The following is a 15,983-nucleotide window of genomic DNA, read 5'->3' as shown; positions in this document are numbered from 1 at the left end:
TGGTCCTGACTTTGTGCAAGGCATGCCATTGGCTGCCATGGCCAATCAGTCCTATGATTTGGTGGGTCATATAACATCTCAGCTCAAGATAGGCAATCCTGCATTTATAGTTACTTCAGACTATGAGTAGTCTTTGCTAAGGCTTCATAGTATATGAAGAATTGTGTTTTGAAAGTGTATGTCTTCTCTTACAGAAAGAAAGACCCTGATGCAGAGTCCCTGTTGCTTGTGCTATGATTCACTGACTGGGGCTTGCCATAGACTCCACACGACATCATCATCTGTTAGAGATATCTTCCAATCCATGCGGTCTGCTGATCAAATGGCCCAGGAGCTAGAGCTATAAAGTGTATAGATCCAATAATTTGCATATATTAACACACCTGTGTAAGCCCCATCCAGATGGAGGTGTATTCCTTCCGGACTTTTTCTTGTGGTTGAGTTCCAGTTTCAAAGCATTGTGATCTGAGAATACGCAGGGAATAATCTCAATCTTTTGGTGTTGGTTGAGTCCTGATTTGTGACCCAGTATGTGGTCTATTCTGGAGGAGGTTCCATGTGCACTCGCCAAGAATGAGTATTCTGTTGTTTTAAGGTGGAATGTTCTGTATATATCTATGTGGTCCATCTGGTCCAATGTAACGTTCAATGCTCTTGTTTCTTTATTGATTTTCTGCTTGGATGGTCTATTACTGAGAGTGGCGTGTTAAGATCCCCTACCTACTATTAATGTATTCATTCCAATATGACTCTTTATCTTGATTAACAATTGTCTTATATAGTTGGCTGCTCCCATATTGGGGGCATAAGTATTTACAATTGTTAGATCTTGGTGGGTAGACCCTTTAAGAATGATGTAGTGTCCTTCTGTATCTCTGACTATAGTTTTAAGTTTAAAATCTAATTTATCTGATATGAGAATTGCTCAGCCTTCTTTTGAGGCCCATTGGCATGAAAGATGCTTCTCTATCCCTTCACTTTTAATATTCTCATCACAACAAAAAATTCCTTTGTCTTCTCTCTCATTCCACTAATCCTGCTCAAAATCACTTCCTTGCTCTGATGAAGGAAATCTGACATATATTATAACAAATTAGCTGTGCCTGTTTTTGAGTTTCATATAAATGAATTATACAGTATATACGTATGTTTTTATGACTGCTTCTTTGACCCAATATAATATCTTTGAGATTTATCCATTCTGTTTTATCATTTTTTATGTGGCTAATATTCAATATGAATAGTTCACTATTCTACTATTATAGAAATCTGGGTTATTTCTACTTTTTGGCTATTGTAACTAAAACATTCTATGAATATTCTTTTTTAAAATATTTTATTTATTTGAAAGAGAGAGAGAGCATGGGCTGGGGGGAGGGGCAGAAGGAGAGGGAGAAGCAGACTCCCCACTGAGGAGGGAGCTCAATGCAGGGCTCAATCCCAGGACCCTGAAATCATGGTCTGAGCTAAAGGCAGACACAACTGACTGAGCCACCCAGGCACCCCTATGAATATTTTTATACATGTTGTCAGTGGGTGTGAACCAAGGATAGAATTGCCAAATCCTAGGACAGGCACATGTCTAATTTTAGTAGATATTACCAAACGGTTTTCCAGTATGGTTTTATAATTTTAGTTTCCTACCACTTAATATTGATTTTTATAATATTAGCCATTATAATATTTGTGATTTTATTGATGATTAATTATACTGAATACATTATTATATGCTTATCCATCTTTTTAATAACCTTTTGTATGGAGTACCTATTCAAAGTTTTGCCCAGCTTTTTTTTTTTTTAAAGATTTTATTTATTTATTTGACAGACAGAGATCACAAGTAGGCAGAGAGGAGGAAGAGAGAGAGGAGGAAGCAGGCTCTCCACCAACCAGAGAGCCGATGCGGGGCTCGATCCCAGAACCCTGGGATCATGACCCGAGCTGAAGGCAGAGGCTTTAACCCTCTAAGCCACCCAGGCGCCCCTTGCCCAGCTTTTAACTGAGATTTTCCTGTCATTGAGTTGTAGACATTCTGTTCAGAGTTTGGATCTAAGTCCTTTGCTGAATAATGTGTACTGAAGCTATCTTCTCTCATACTGTGACTTGCCTCTTCACTTTCTGATTCTTTTGATAAATCACTAATGACATGCAGCTTTATTTCTTCTTTTATGACTAGTGCTTTTAGCTTCCTGCTTAAGAAAACAACCTACCCAAATCTCATACTCCAATTTTTCTCTTAGAAGAGTAATCATCTGCTTTTATGTTTAGATCTAAGATGGAACTCAAATTATCTTTGTGTATGGTATGAAGTAAGGACAGAGTTTCTTTTATTTTGTAAAAATGTCCAACTGCAAAGATGAATTATTGATCCACTGAATTACATTAGCAACTTTTTAAAAAATACTGATGAAATACATGTGGATCTATTATTGTATTCTCTTATTTTCTCTCCTGTTAATTTATCCTTAAACTAATATGGTCAGTATAAAACTATATGTTAAGTCTTGTAATCAGAAGTGGGAGGTTTCCAATTTTGTTTTTTCCAAAATTATTTTGATACTTTCCTTAAGTTTTCATGTGAATTTTTCTGTAAGAATTATGTTTCTAATATTTGTTCTTAAGTAAAAATTTTCACTTTTAGTTGAACTTTTATTTTGATACAATTGTTGGTTCACATGCAGGTATAAAATAACACAAGGGTTATTATATTACTATTATAATACTGTGCACTCTTCACTGTTTTCCCCTTTGGTAACATTTTTCAAAACTGTGATACAAAATCACAATCAGCTTATTGACATTGATTCAGTCCAGGTACATAATATTTTCATCATAATAAGAATCTCTCCCGGTGTCTTTTTAGCCACGCCCATCTCTGCCCACCTTCACTCTGTCTTTAACCACAAACCTATTCTCTGCTTCTATCATTTTGATATTTCAGAACTGTCCCATAAACAGAATCATATGGTATATAACCATATGGGATTGGCTTTTTTCCCCCTCTGGAGATTCATGCACTTTTGCATATATCAACAGTCACTCTTTGTTGCTGAGCTATACTCTATGGTGTGGGTGCAGCAGTGGATAACCATTTATCTGTGGGTGAACATCTGGATTGTTTCTGTTTTTAGCTATTAGCAAAAAATCTTCTACATTTGTGTGCAGGCTGTGTGTGTGTGTGTGTGTGTGTGTGTGTGATTTTCCTGAGATGAATGTTTTGGTAGTTTTAGAATCTGGAATTAAATTTCCTTAGTAGTTATAGGATTATGTGAATGAACTCTTCATATTAGGTGAGTTGTGGTAGTTTGTGATTTTCGAGGAGGTTGTTCATTTAATCTGAGTTATTTGTAATTTCCTTTATCATCCTTTGATGTCTGCAGTGATATCCCCCATCTTATTCCGATATTTTTAAGTTGTGTCTTTACAAGTACCGTTGGAGATTTCTAAGTTTCTTTTTTTTTTTTTTTTAGATTTCTAAGTTTTATTGATCTTTCAAAAGACCAACTCTTTTTTATTGATTTATCTTCACTTTTGGTTTTAAATTTCAGGGTTTTCTGTTCTTATATTAATTAATTCTCCCCCTTCCTGCTTGCTTTGATTTTACTTTGCTCTTCTTTTTCTAGGTTCTTGAGGTAGGTACATCTATCATTTATCTGAGACTTTTTATGTACTTACACACTTACATATTTATGTATTCATTCATTTAATTCCAATATAGTTAACATATAGTACTATATTACTTTCAGGTATACAGTATAGTGATTCAATAATTCATACATCACCTAGTGCTCATCACAATGAGTGCATTCCTCAATCACCGTCACCCATTTCACCCATCCCCCACCCACCTCCCCTCTGGTAACTGTGAGTAAAAGTTCTGTTTCTTGGTTTGTCTTTCTTTCCTGTACTCAGTTGTTTTGTTTCTTAAATTCCACATATGAGTGAAATCATATGGTATATGTCTTTCTAATTAATTTTATGCTCTCTAGCTCTACCCATGTCATTGCAAATGGCAAGATTTCATTCTTTTTGTGGGTGAATAGTACTCCATTTTGTGTGTATGTATATATACATACACACACCACATCTTCTTTATCCATTCATCTATCAAAGGATACTTGAGCTGCTTCCATAATTTTGCTATTATAAATAATGCTGCAATAAACACAGATGTGCTTGTATACCTTTAAATTATTGTTTTTGTATTTGGGGATATATATCCAGTTGTGTGAGTGCTGGACTGTAGGGCAGTTCTGTTTTTAATATTTTAAGGAACCTCCTTACTGCTTTCCACAGTGACTGCACCAGTTTGCATTCCCACTAAGAGTACAAGAGGGTTCTCCTTTCTCCACATCCTTGCCACACTTGTTTCTTGTGTTTTTTTATTTTAGCCATCCCAACTGGTGTGAGGTGATATCTCATTGTAGTTTTGAGACTTTTCCTCTTTTCTAATGCATATTTATTGTAACACCAGCATTTATTGAAATATTTCCCTCTCAACACTGATATGTTTTCATTTTCATTCAGTTCAGTTCAATGTATACACTTTTTTACTTCTTCTTCTTCTATTTCTTCTTCCTCCTCTTCCCCTCCCCCTCCTCCCCCCCTCCTCCCCCTACACCCCCTCCCCCCTCCCCGCCCTCTCCTCCTCCTCCTTCTTCTTCCTTCTTTTAGGGAGAGAAAGAATGAGTAGGAGTACATGAGCAGGAGATGGGGAGAGAGAGGGAGAGAGAGGGAATCCCAAGCATTCTCCATGCACAGCATAAAGCCCTATGGAGGGTTCAATCTCATGACCCTGAGATCACGGCCTGAGATAAAATCAAGAGTCAGACACTTAATCAACTGAGTCACCCGGGTTCCTTTCAATGTATTTTTTTAAATTTCCCTTGAGATGACTTTGACTTATAGATTTAAAAGTAATTTTAAGATTTTTCAAATATTGGGAGATTTCTCTACTTTTCTTTTATTGATTTCTAGTTTGATTCCATTGTGGTTGGAGAACCCACTCTATAGGATTCTTATTTCTCTTAAATTTGTGGAGATATTTTTTATGGCCTAGACTAAGTCTATCTTGGTTTGTGTTTTGTCAGTCCTTAAAAATAATGTGTATTCAGCTGTTGTTGGAAGCTGTGTTTTATAAAAGCTGATTAGTACTCTTCAGGTTGATGGCATTCTTGAGTTCTTCCATATTCTTGCTTATTTTCTGTCTAGCTCTTCTATCAGTTGTTGAAACAGGGGTATTGAAGCCTCTAACCATGTGTGAACTGGTCTAGATCTCCCTTTCAGTTCTACCAGTTTTTACGTGACATATTTTGAAGCTCTGCTCTTTGGGAAATAGACATTTAGGATTGATATACCTTCTTGGTCAATTAAACCTTCTGTCGTCATATCATATCCCTTTCTAACACTTTGCTTTCTCTGGTATTAATACAGTCATTCTTGCTTTCCTTTCATTAATTTTTGCATATTCCTCTTTTTGTCCTTTTATGTCAGTCTATCTGTATTATTGTATCTGAAGTGAGTTTCTTGAAGACAGCAAGAAACAGAAGGGTTGTGCTTTTTAATATACTCTAAACATTTATATTTAATCTAATTATTGGCACCATGAGAGTTAAGTCTGATATTTCATTTCTTAAATGTCTCAACTATTTTTTCTTTTTAAAATTTTTTTCCTGACTTCCTGTGGGTTATTTGACCATTTTTTTAGAGTTCCATTTTGATTTACCAATAGTGCCCTTGTTGTATCTGTTTGTATAGCTTTTGGGTTGTTTTTCATAGCTTAGTGATTGCTCTAGATATTATGTGTATGTGATCACATTCAATTGATGCCATATTCCCCCCAGTTTGAATGAAGTATAGAAAGCTTATCTCATTTTGTCTTTACTCTCTCCAATTTATAGTATAATGGTCATCAATATTTCTCCTACATAAGTTTAGAATAGCACCAGATAATTCTAAAATTTTTGCTTGAACCATCAAATGTAATTTAGAAAACTTAAGAGGATAAGAAAAACCTATGAAGTTTTACTTCTAATTTTGCTTGTTATTTCTTTCTTCTTGATATTCCGAGTTTCCTTCTTTTCTGTTTTCTATTTAGAGATATAATTTTTAAAGAACAGTTTTATCGTATATAGAATTCTATGTTGATAGTTTTAAATTTCACTATTTTAAAATGGTATTCCATTATTTTGGCTTCCATGATTTTTGGTAAGAAGTCAGCTAAAATCTTACTGTTCCTTTGAAAGTAATGTGTTTTTCCCCCCTGACAAAGTTTAAGGTTTTTTATCTTTCATTTTCAGTAGTTTGACTAGTACATTTCCAGAGAGGTTTTCTTTTTCTTCAAAATTTGAGTGTAACTGACACACAATTTTAGTTTCAGGTATACGACACAGTGATTTGACTTCTCTATACATTATGCTATGTTCACCACAAGTGTAGCTTCCATCTGTCACCATACAATGCATTATATAATACCATTGACTATATTTTCAGTGATGTATTATTAGGTTTATCCTGCCTGACTTCTTTTGAGCTTCTTGAATCTGTATACTGACAAGCTTATCAGAATTTATAAGTTCTTATCATTATTTCTTCAGATAATTCATCTCTTCCATTTTTCTTTTCCTTCAGGGACTAGGAAATTGAGGTTTGTTAGACTCTTGGAGTATTTTCCATAATGCTACTTTGCTCTCAAGTTCTTTCCATTCTTTTTTTCCCCAGTACTTTAGTTTTGGTAATATATATTGAATTGTATTTGGGTTCACCAATCCTGGCTTCAGTTGTATCCTGTCTTCTGTAAAATATATCTGATGAGTTATTTTTGTTATTTTTTTTTAGGAGAAGATTTAGAATGCTCACTTGATTATTTAACAGATTCTTATTTTCCATTGAAATATTCTGCTTTGTCATTCATTGAAAGTTTTCTTTATATCAGGGCGCCTGAGTGGCTCAGTGGGTTGGGCCTCTGCCTTCAGCTCAGGTCATGGTCTCAGGGTCCTGGGATTGAGCCCCGCATCGGGCTCTCTGCTCAGCGGGGAGCCTGCTTCCTCCTCTCTCTCTGCCTGCCTCTCTGCCTACTTGTGATCTCTGTCAAATAAATTAAATAAATCTTTAAAAAATTTTTTTCCTTATATCGATATAGGTATTTTGATGTCCTTGTCTTTTAATTTCAATTATTTGGATGATCTGTGAGTTTGTTTCTAATAACTGATTTATCTCATTAATTTTTCCTGCCTTCTTAACCTGTTGAAGAGTTTTTTAAATTTTATGCTAACATTACAAGTTATATGTAAGAGAATCTCTCAAGAGTTTTGAGATTTTTTTTTTTTTTCCTGGAGAGCAGTTAAAGTACTTGAAGATATCTTTATGTCTGAGTTTTAGGCTATGAGATGGTGAGTGTATTTCATTTTCTCCCTGACTGCTGGGATATAGCATCTCCTCCTAGGACATGGCAATTAACCCAAGATGTGGGATTTCTGGAGTCCTAACTGAGTTTCTAAGTTTGTATCTCCCATTCTGGCTGGATCTGAACTCTAGTATCTTCTCCAGCATTTGTTAGTTCCAGATTCTCTGTTCTAAATTCGATCTCTTGGCAGCTTTTTCCTACTAGATCTCTCTTTCTTAACCTATTTCCTTAGCCTATTTCCAAATAACTAAGGGGAAAACTAAGAACTCAAATGACACTTTCACTTACGTTTCTAGGATTTTCTCTTTATTGCTTTCCCTCCAGTGGTACACTGACCCCCAGTTCCTAACTACCTACCAGACTTGAACTCTGATTACTGCTTTCTCTGATCCCTGCTTGGGTTCCATATTCCTGCTTGAAGACCAGGGAAGCTGCCCTCCTGGGACACTTGTGGAAAATGTGGTACTTCCTTCATGCGCATCTTCTCCATTGTTTCAATGACTGTCAAACATTGCTTACTACAGGTTGTCGAGATCATGTAATTATTTACAGCAGGAGGATATGTCTGATACCAGTTAGTTTTTTTTCAAGACAATATATTATTTTTAATGCAAAACTATAAAATCCTTTTCTTGCACCTAAAATTTTAACTAAAAATATAGTCAAAAGATTACCAAATAAAAGGGGTCTTAATGATTTAATTTCATAAGAAAAGAAGACTCATTTAGTAATGAAAAGTATCTTAGATGCTTTGATGACATTGCCTGGAAGTCCCAGTCCCTCAATGATGATTATTATTATTTTTTAAAGATTTACTTAGAAAAAAGAGAGAGCATGTGCATGCATGCGGGAAGGGCGAGAGGGAGAGGGAAAATCTCCAGTAGACTCCTTGCCGAGTGCAGACTGAGCCACCCGGCAACACCCTCCTTGATTATTAATGTAGTTTATCCATTGAGAAGCCGAGTGTAGAATGTTACTCTATTCTACTATATATTTATTAATTTATATTACTAGTTTTTCTTTTTTTAATGACTGAAAGTCATGGCAAGGTGAAATACTACTGCCTGAAATATTTTGCTGCTCTGGAAAATAAAAATGCAGACGCTTTGAGGGAAACCCTGTCAAGACATATAAAAATAATGTGGAAGTGAGGTACTTAGAGAATAAATCTGTCTTTAATTACATGTGTTGTAAAATATAAGTGGGAGACTACAAGGGAGAAAGTAGGTGGGAAGGGAAAATGAAAGCACAGTAGAGGAGGGATGAAGATATTTCTATAACAAGCTGTGAGATAGTTTTAGTTACATACTAAGAATTTCTCAACTCTAGTCAGAACACTTGGCATTTTTTAGCTATCCAGTAATGAATCTCAGTCCTTTCTTCATATGACTCACTGGTGGGATTGTGGAAATACACAGTTCGGTGATGATTGTACACATAAGCTACCGTAGTCCAAGACTTTCCTTCTGGGTGCTAATTTTTCTGAAAAATATTGCTTGTTACCAGGTGATGTGAAAGTTTATAATTGAACTGATTACTTAGAGCAATGTGTTGACATTTTGTTTCAACAATTAAACAAAAATAGTCTTAATTAAGATACTAATTTATTTCTTGAAGAAATGGACTCTATGGATTATTACAGCATTAAGTGTATTGATAATCCAGGTGCCTCATCTCTAAACAAAAATGCTCAGAACCAGTGACTATTCTTGCACTTCAAAAAGTTTTCTACTTTCTTGGGGTGCTTGGGTGGCTCAGTGGGTTAAGCCTCTGCCTTCGGCTCAGGTCATGATCTCAGGGTCCTGGGATCGAGCCCCGCATCGGGCTCTCTGCTCTGCGGGTAGCCTGCTTCCCCCCCTCTCTCTGTCTGCCTTTCTGCCTACTTGTGATCTCTTTCTCTCTCTCTGTCAAATAAACAAAATCTTTAAAAAAACAAGTTTTCTACTTTCAGGTAGAGTCTTGGGCAATTTACATTTTCTTAACAAACTTTATTGTTAGGTAATTTTTCTGACCTTTAAGTCATTCTCAAACAACACCTCAAAGGGAAAAGATTTGACCTAGCTAAAAGTTCTGTCTCCCCCTCATACAGACCCTATCTGCAATGCTCTATACAAGGCATTCTTCACCTGAGCATCTCTGAAGCTGTAGATGAAGGGATTCAGCATTGGATTGAAGAGACCATGAAATAGGGAAAGATTGTTTTCTTTCTCCTTTCTTTGACTAGAAAAATGATATCATATAAACTACCATGGCAGGGACAAGGAAAAGCCCAACCCCACAAAGGTGGGAAGAACAGGTGGAGAAGCTTTCTTTTTGGCCTCCCCTAGACTGGATTTTCAGGATGGGCCAACGGATGCTGGTAGAGGAGACTAGCACTAAGCAAAGGGGCCCAAATAAAATAAACAGACAGGCCACAAAGATAACAGTTTCACTGATCCAGGTGTCAGCATAGGCCAGTTTGAGGACAGATAGGATTTCAGAGAAGACATGGTCTACATCCTGGGGCCAACAGAAGGGTAACCTTAGAAGGAGAATTGCATGTACCAGAGACAGAATAAATCCACACATCCAGGAAGCAATGGCCACGACTGCACACTCTCTCCAATTCATGATGATAGTGTACTGGAGGGGTTGGCAGATAGCCCCAAACCCATCATAGGACATTGCCACCAAAATCAGCATGGAGTCTGCGTCAGGTTCTCCCTGCCACCGCCATACACACTTTCTCTTACAAGTAAATAAATAAACTCTAAACAATTTTTTTTAAATTAAAAGCTTAGGATATATTCTTAGTGGCTGAATCAAAGGACACTTTTTTCATTTTCTTAAGGTCAAGAAAAATAGATATTTCAAAGCTTAACTTGGACAAGAATTCCTAAGTAGAAAAGGTGGCTGGCTCCACAGTTTAGACTTTGTAAAGCTGAGTTCATCCTTCTCTTGTAGTTGTCTTACCCGAGTATTATTTTTTATTTTTTTAAAGATTTTATTTATTAGAGAGAGAGAGAGAGAGATAGAGAGAAAACAAGTTGGGGGGAGGGGCAGAGGGAGAGAATCTCAGGCGGACTCTCTGCTGCATCCAGAGCCCAACACCACGCTCTATCCCAAGGCTTAACCAACTTCACCACACCATTCAGGCACCCCCTGGATGGGTACTTAAATCTCTGACTCAAACTAGGAATAATATCCTATCTTGGGGTTATTCTTACCATTACCTGATAAGTGGGAAATGAGAAAACAGCAGCAAGAAAAGAAAACAGAGACTCTTCCAACTTGAATTCAACCTGTGTTGTGCATATGGAGAGTCATAACTTGAAGGGAAGACTTTTTCTTTCTAGCTGCCCGTAGATACCATCCAGCTATCAGCCCCTTTGGAATGACTTGGTGTAGTGATGATTTGTCCTAGTGCATGTGCTTCTGGTGTTGCTTCTGTGGTGGGGATACAAGGGCCCAGCCATCATGGTGCAACTGGTAGACCATAAGTGTTTCAGAGGTGCCTGTGGGGTTGAAGGAGCCTTTGTTACACTGGCGTTGAAGGTTTCCTGCCTCCACCTCTATAACTGTTGATCCCTAATAAATATCCTAACAGTGAACTCCATCTCAAAGTCCACTTCTGGAAGATCCACTTTGGAATGATCTGACTAAGCCACAGGCAAACCTCGATCCTCCTATAATTATCTACCATCTATCTGTCTGTCTATCCTTTATCGATCATCATCATCTATCTATCTTCCAATCATCTCTCATCTTTTTTTCAGTAATCTCTACACCCAACATGGGGCTTGAACTCATGATCCTGAGGATCAAGATTCTCATGTTTTACTGACTCAACCGGCCAGGCACTCCCATAATCACCAGCTTTGAGGCCTTTTCTCATCTTATCCTCTGCCTTGATCTACCTTGAATCTCAAAGGATTTGAAACACTTCAGACACACTTGTCTTAGTATTTTTCTTTTTAGGTTTTTGGAGTTCTCCAAATGGCACCTCCACCACATAGACCACCCTTCATCTTCCTACATGATACTCAGATGCCACCACACCACAGATACATCCCAAGTCCTCAATGCCTTATGCTGATATATATTTCACACTTACACAAAGTCAGACATGTGCAAGGCAGCCCTTTCTCATCTTGTAGCTCTGCCTTATGGAACATGAGTTCTCCTTGTGGACCGCAGCAGGGATATAGAGGGAAGATGTTACCTGCTTACAACCACTGTAGCTTAGAAATGGCACACATTACAACTCATTGTTTTAGGCCAGAAACAATCATATATATTCATTCTCATTTTAAGGAAGCCTAGTAAATAGGGAATTACATGGATATTTTATAGTCTCTGTCTGTAACTTCCAAATATTTGATGGAACTGGTTTTTACTGGCTTACTAACACTGATTATACTAATGCCTTTCCCACTTCATGCACAGTGGTGACACGGTGGTTGTTTGAAATTGGCCCAGGTAGGAGTATTTACACTATAACATTGGCAAACGCTATAAATAAGGCCCCTTTTCTCCCTAGAAAGCTCACGGTTAAACATTTACTATTCCTCATACATAATAATTTTTTAAAGATTTTATTTATTTATTTGACAGAGAGAGACACAGCAAGAAAGCGACACAAGGGGAATGGGAGAGGGAGAAGCAGGCCCCCCACTGAGCAGGGAGCCCAATGCAGGGCTCAATCCCAGGACCCCAGGATCGTGACCTGAGCCAAAAGCAGATACTTAATGACTGAGCCACCCAGGCACCCCAAACATAATAATATTTTAAAAACTCTATCTAGTGTAGTGATTTTTCTCTCAATTTTAGGGTCTTCTCTAACACTTACTCTTTTTCCTTATGTAACTGACATCAAAAGTAAGACTTAACTGGACCTTATCCTCTACACAGAAGAGAATCAATTTATCAGGCATTATTTAGCATAGCATATTAGCATTTGAATCTATATGGTAGATGTTCTTTTATTTTCCACAGTTGTAGCAAATTTTCTACATAAATAGTTCTCAGTACATCATTGTGGGCTAAATTCACTTGTACTAAAATTGTAATTTTTCTTCTTATGTATGGTTTTTTTGTTTGTTTGTTTTTAAGACCCATGCAATAGGATGATCTGAGTAACATATTGGCAGTGACTGTACAGTCTTCCATATATTTAGGATGGAAATATACTGAATGGAGACTGCTGTGAGATCCATCTTGGACTCACACATAGGTACTCACTGTTTATCCACTGTGTGGCAACCGACCTATTTACTGAAATTCAAAGGGATGCCTTAAAGTGCATAAAAGTCCTTTGATATTCTGAGCCTTGACTTGTTTCATTCAAGAGCTTTCTTTGCTTATACAAAAACAATTACCATAAGGAACAGGACAGGCAGGCAGCTCATCCTTTCTAAGCCTAATTAACTAGACTAAAGATGGTCCTAAATGCTTGGTGGATTCAGGCTGTTCTGGGCACCAACTTACTATAAGTGCAGAGTCTCTATAAGCCAATAATTAATGTGTAATCTTGGTCAAGGATATCATATTATAATCATAATAATTAAAGTGCCTCAGTTCAAGAAAATAAATAGTAAAAGTACTTCCTTACCTGTTATGTTTCATGAAATATACAACAGGACCCCCCCAAAAGGGTTTCATGAGCTAAGGAGCTTTACTATATATCTCCATCTCTATGGTTGTTTCAGAAAATCTAGCAGTATTGGTATCCATCTTATCCTACTCTGGGACCAGAAAAATATTTCCTAAAAGAAAGATGTTATCATAGTATAATATATAGTAATATTTAAGAATAAGCTCGGAGAGGGATACCTGGGTGGCTCAGTTGGTTAAGTATCTACCTTCTGTTCAGGTCATGATCTCAGGGCCAAGCTTCCTGCTCAGTGGAGAGTCTGCTTCTCCCTCATTCTCTGCCCCTGCCCCCCCAACTCATGCTGCTGCATTCTCTTGCTCTCTCTCCCCATCTCTCAATTAAATAAAATCTTAAAAAAAAATAAAGAAGAAGAAGAAACCAGGAGAATATAACTCAGGCATAACTATAAGTCACCTTTAACTAAGACATTGTTTCATGAAAGGCAATAAAATATTGCTTATAAACACTCACTAAGACTTTCGTTTTTAGGCTGATTGTTAGTCACTTAGTGATATCAAGATTAGTAGCCAATTTTATGTTGAAAATTCTACTGGTGGAGGTCTTCATAGCTACATATTCCTAACCTTATCTCTGTACATCAATACCTTCATCTAGGTGTGTGAAGTCTTTTCATCTCTGTGGCTGAGATCATAGAGCCACAGACTGGACAAAAATTTTCTCTTATTTTCTTTGCCTCCTATTCATTTTCATATGAGCACACAGTCTGGCCTCCTAAAGCAGAGACTGATGCCAAATGGAGTGAGAATACCCATGCTTGAAGCCCAGCTAAGAAGAGCTCCCCATGAGAATTTCTTTGCCAGCGCAGCTGCCTTGAACACCAACGGACTCAGGAAGGCAGCCATCTAGGATATGATTTTTCTTTCACCATAGCCCAGGTGATTTCTGCTGTTTCCTTGTCCTATGGCAATAATCCATATCCTAAACTGCCTACCATTGCAAATAAGTTTCTTCTACACGTGGTAGTTTTAGCTGTGGCTGTTACCTTAAGATTCTACTTCAACTTAGAGAGAATCCCACAGAGGGTAGACCTATTCCTTCTTCCGGAAGTCTCTAAAGTGAGAAATCCCAAGATTGAAAATATTTACCTCACTTCCTGATGATGTTGGAGAATAATGTAGCTATTGTTCTCTGCACTTATTTTATGATCAGCTCAACACAATTTTCATGACTGTCTCTGGAACCTAGATTTTCCCCAGGGCAGGGGGGTGTGAGGTGGGGCATACCCATACTCATTGTGTCTATATACCAATTTCCTAAGGGAAAAAGTTTTGCTGAACATTTTCCTTGGATGGAAACAAGGATCATTTATATTTGCCTTTGGAGGAAATATATTTGGGAAGGGCAAGAACAGATAGATTCTCATAGAATGCAAAAAGATTTGCGAATATCTCAAAGGATATAACCCGAGGCAAATATCACAATTTATGGGACATAACACTTGGATGTAAAATAGTTCTGCTGATTCAAAGTTCTTGTCCCCAAGGTGGTTTATAAGATCTGTCACCCTAATAGCGAATAAATGGGTGCCTAAAGAGGCTGTGCTGCCATCCCTAATGGAATAAATCCTTTCAAGAAGGTGCATATTTTACTACTGGGTATCTGTCCTAAAGGTACAAATGTAGTGATCCGAGGGACACGTGCACCCAAATGTTTATAGCAGCAATGTCCACAATAGCCAAACTATGGAAAAAACCTAGATGTCCATCAACAGATGAATGGATAAAGATGTGGTATATATATACAATGGAATACTATGCAGCCATCAAAAGAAATCTTGCCATTTGTGACGACATGGATGGAACTAGAGGGTATTATGCTTAGCGAAATAAGTCAGTCAGAGAAAGACAATTGTCATATGAACTCCCTGATATGAGTAAGTTGAGAGGCAATGTGGGGGATTGAGGGATAGAAAAAGAATAAATGAAACAAGATGGGATTGGGAGGGAGACAAACCATAAGAGACTCTTAATCTCATAAAGCAAACTGAGGGTTGCCGGGGGGAAGGGGGGTAGGGAGAGGGTGGTGGGGTTATGAACATTGGGGAGGGTATGTGCTATGGGGAGTGCTGTGAAGTGTGTAAACCTGGTGATTCACAGACCTGTACCCCTGGGGCTAATGATACATTATATGTTAATAAAAAAATTAAAAAATTAAAAAAAAATAAAGGAGAAACTCCTATCACCCCCTAAAAAAAGAAGGTACATATTTTCATCTACGAAAGAATCAGCCTGGGATGTAAAGCATTGAGATTATCATAATGACATTGGTGCTGGTTTAGCATTTATTATGTTTCAGGACCTCAGCCATATACATCACACATACCATTTGAATATGTTTTCTCCACATTATAGATGTGGACTATGAAGTTAGAGAAATACATACATTGTCCTGTCTTTCAACCACCAGCATGAAGAATAGTACAGACACTAAATCCTTTGCTCTAACTACTGAACGTATACTCATTTTCAAAAGCTCTTCAAGTGATCTCTCAGAAAGCCTTCACCTGCTTCCCTCAATGCTTATGAACTCTTACTGGTTTTGTAATCCTTCCAGAATTCCCACTCATATGTCCCTGGTAGGATTCATAACCTCAGAAGAGAATGATTTCCTTTTCTGTCTCTTGCTGTATGATTCTTCAGAGTACAATCCTTATGAATCTAATTTCAAAAATGTCTTTAAAATGTTTTTATTGTCTTATAGTTCTAAGATTGTTGCCCCAGTGCTTCCACTGGGCATATTATATAAGAGAGGATCCACATTATTTTTCATTTTTCTTAGCACATTTACATCCACATAAGACATAAACATGATTATGTAAGAAATGCAAATTAGTTCTTTCTATGGGCTTTATAAGCAGAAAGCAAAACAGGAAAACTAGGTAACCTGTTGTTTGAGATAGATGAATCAGAGATGTAGAATTAGTGT

At 37.3% G+C, this 15,983-nt stretch overlaps 1 pseudogene; it reads right to left on the bottom strand.

Annotated features, from left to right (window-relative positions):
* Positions 1 to 9,486: 9,486 nt before the first annotated feature.
* LOC122905471 lies at positions 9,487 to 10,087 on the bottom strand (annotated as a pseudogene).
* Between the last annotated feature and the right edge of the window lie 5,896 nt (positions 10,088 to 15,983).

This window comes from Neovison vison, chromosome 4, assembly GCF_020171115.1.
Source record: "Neovison vison isolate M4711 chromosome 4, ASM_NN_V1, whole genome shotgun sequence".
NCBI classification, from domain to species: Eukaryota; Metazoa; Chordata; class Mammalia; order Carnivora; family Mustelidae; genus Neogale; species Neogale vison.
This window is presented reverse-complemented; position numbering and strand designations above follow the sequence as displayed.